Below are 3,926 nucleotides of genomic sequence, written 5' to 3' on the forward strand. Positions count from 1 at the left end.
AGGGACATCACAAAGCACACCTTTCTATTCAGTATTACCACATCAATATAATATTTATATTGTTATAATAACATAATAAAAGTTATAGATTTCAGCAGAGTTTCAAGAAACAGCATGTTTATTTGAAGCAGAACATAAGGAAGCTCCAAAATTAAGAATGAAGAGAAAACAAAAACACTAGAGAAATCTAAGTTCTCTGGTAAATTTAAATGCAACACACATTAAACCTAGTCTAACCCTAAAAAATTAACAATAAAACCTCCTGCCAAAAATCTATTAAAACCAATTTCTATGCTGTTTACAATGTACCTGGTATAGAAATAAAAAATCAAATGATTAAGAGGAAATAAAAGAGTTATGTAAAACACTCAGTTAAAACAATAGATTATAAATCTAGAAGACAGAAAAAATAAACACAAAAAGAAAATATTTATAATAATATTAGAATGTTAGCTATTTATTCAATCACAGTAATGATATCTTTAACAACTAGAGGTTTAAATACCAAAACAAAACAACTTACCAATTAACAATTAGGAATGGTTAGTGTTGAATAAAAAAAAGCATGTTTTATAAAATAAAGAACTTCAAAGACTCAATTAAGTTCAAAATAAAGGATCAAGAAAGTTATACTATGCGAGATCTCGGTTTAGGCACCAGGAGGGTGACCTGAGAGGAGGCGACTCCCGAACGACTCAGACTGTGCACTGCCAGTGGACAAGGAGGCTCAGCCAAGACTACCTAGATTCAAAATCCTGACTTTACTGCTTCATAGCTGAGTGACCTTGACAAATCGCCCCATGGCTAGAGTCTGCGGCGCGCACTGGGAAACGACGAGATAGCAACGCAAAGATACAGCGCTGCGGATTCTGCGGGCTTCTGCCAGCTGTGCAATCACCATGCTCAGTGCTGAATTCTGGGTTTGAGTCGGGGGAAGGAAGCGGTCCAATTCGGTTCTCCACACCGGTCAGACCACAGAGGAAGCCAGCGGCCACCATCTTGGAGAGCTGACTTCACCATCCCTGTTTTCGAATGATCGCAGCTCATTCAGCCATAGAACAGGTAATTTCAGGCTGTCATTCGCCTGCATCTCGCAGACAAATTACTCAGGCTCAGTGCTAAAGAACCTGCGGAAACTGCTTTTTGGAGCCTGCTCCTATCAGAACATACACCGAGCCCGGAGCGGCCGAATTCTGGCTCCCGGAACTGCTCTAGCCCAGGGCTAAAGAACCCACGGAAACTGCTTCTCGGTCCGGGTCCTGCTGAATACTGTGGAGGTAAATACCAACCGAGCCTTCATAGGCAGTGGCAACAGGATTGAGACGGGGCTTGTGAGGGCCGGTCAGGACTCACCCTTTGCTTTGGTACACAGCAAAGGGAACGAAATGCTGCCATTCGCATGGGATACCAACATGGCAGAGATCTGATGTCATCAGAAAGCGGCGGAGGAGAGAACTTCATCGATACCAGCGGCAACAGAAACAGTTGGTCTCCTGGTAAAGAAAGTGAGTCACAAACACCTGAGTCTCTCTCACTTTGTCATCAAGCCAGAGGGGCAGAGCAGAGCCGCCGCCCGTGCCTGGAACAGGCCCAGCGACCTGCTGGCGTGGTAGTCACGACACCCCAATTGGAGTAGGGGCAGAGCAGAGCCGCCACCCGCGACCGCAAGGTAGGCAGACCTGTGACCAACCGGCAGAACAGGCCCAGCGGCCGGCGGCGTGGTAGACACATCACACCAATTGGAGTAGGGGCAGAGCAGAGCTGCCACCCGCGCCCGGAACAGGCCCAGCGGCCCGCCGGCGTGGTAGTCACGTCACCCCAATTGGAGTAGGGGCAGAGCAGAGCCACCTCCCGCGCTTGGAACAAGCCCAGCGACCCGCCGGTGTGGTAGACATGTCACCCCAATTGGAGTAAGGGCTGAGCAGAGCCGCCGCCCTCGCCTGCAAGGTAGGCAAACCTGCAACCGACCCGCAGAACAGGCCCAGCGGCCCGTCAACGTGGTAGACAGATCATCCCAATTGGCGGAGGAGCACAGCTGCTGCCCAACCCTGCAAGGGAGAATTTTCAACTATACAAGAGCAATATAAATATATAGGGGGAAAATTTCAAAAACACAACAGTTTCACCAAGCAGAAAGAAACGCAAGCAGTATGAAAAGACAAGGAAAGAAAGGACCACAAGCAATGCAGGTCAACTCAATTTTAGAAGAGGTAATAGCTGCAGCAGATGGAATGTCAGATAAAGAATTCAGGATATACATGCTTCAGATGATCTGGAATTTCAAGGAAGACATTAGACAGCAAAATCAGACAATGAAAGATCACTTCAACAATGAATTACAAAAACAAATCCAGGAAGCAAAGGATCAATTATACAGGGAGATAGAGGTTATAAAAAACAAACAAACAGAAATCCTAGAAATGCAGAAAGCAATAACCCAACTTAAAAACTCAATTGAGAATACTACCAGCAGAATAGAACACTTAGAAGATAGAACATCAGACAATGAAGACAAAGTATTTCAACTTGAAAAGAACATAGTCAGCTCAGCAAGACTGTTAAGAAACCATGAGCAGAACATCCAAGAAATATGGGATAACATAAAGAGACCAAACTTAAAGAGTCATTGGGATACAGGAAGGTATAGAGCTCCAAACCAAAGGAATGAGCAATCTATTCAATGAAATAATATGAGAAAACTTCCCAACTTGAAGAATGAGACAGAATCCCAAATCTTGGAAGCCTACAGGACGCTGAGTGTGCAAAATCATAAGAGATCCACACCTAGACACATTATAATGAAGATGCCCAACATACAGAACAAGGAGAGAATTTTAAAAGCTACAAGAGAAAGGAAGCAGATTACATTTAGGGGTAAACCAATCAGGATAACAGCTGATTTTTCAACACAGACTCTGAAAGCTAGAAGATCCTGGAATAACATATTTCAAACACTGAAAGAAAATGGGTTCCAACCAAGAATTGTGTATCCAGCGAAATTAAGCTTCAGGATGGAAGATGAAATTAAAACCTTTCACAATAAACAAAAGTTAAAAAAATTTGCAGCTAGAAAACCATCTCTTCAAAACATCCTCGGCAAAACATTACAGGAAGAGGAAATGGAAAATAACAATGAAAACCAACAGTGGGAGATAGGACAGTAAAGGGGGGAAAATACTCAAAGAGGAAAACAAACCATGTTTAGTAACATAAATAAACAAATATGGCTGGAAGAACAACCCATATCTCAATAATAACCCTAAATATTAATGGCTTAAACTCACCAATTAAGAGACACAGGCTAGTAGAATGGATCACAAAACAAGACCTAACAATATGCTGCCTACAGGAGACGCATTTGATAGGAAAAGACATACATAGACTGAAGGTGAAAGGTTGGGAAAAATCATATCACTCATATGGACTTCGGAAACAAGCAGGAGTGTCCATACTCATATCAAATAAAATAGATTTCAAGCCAAAGTTAATCAAAATGGATAAAGAGGGACACTGCATACTGCACAAGGGAACCATACACCAACAACACATAACAACCATAAATATATATGCCCCAAACAATGGTGCAGCTATGTTCATCAAACAAACTCTTCTCAAGTTCAAGAGTCTAATAGACCACCATACAATAATCATGGGAGACTTCAACACACCTCTCTCGCCACTGGACAGATCTTCCAAACAAAAGTTGAATAAGGAAACTATAGAACTCAATAACACAATTAATAACCAAGACTTAATTGACATATATAGAATATACCACCCAACATCAAGCAGTTACACTTTTTTCTCAGCAGCACATGGATCCTTCTCCAAAATAGATCATATATTATATCACAGGGCAACTCTTAGACAATATAAAGGAGTAGAGATAATACCATGCATCTTATCTGATCATAATGGAATGAAAC

The sequence above is a fragment of the Marmota monax genome, unplaced genomic scaffold, assembly GCF_021218885.2.
Source record: "Marmota monax isolate L192 unplaced genomic scaffold, Marmota_monax_Labrador192_F-V1.1 WCK01_AAM20220418_F8-fsc00053, whole genome shotgun sequence".
In the NCBI taxonomy this organism is placed as follows: domain Eukaryota; kingdom Metazoa; phylum Chordata; class Mammalia; order Rodentia; family Sciuridae; genus Marmota; species Marmota monax.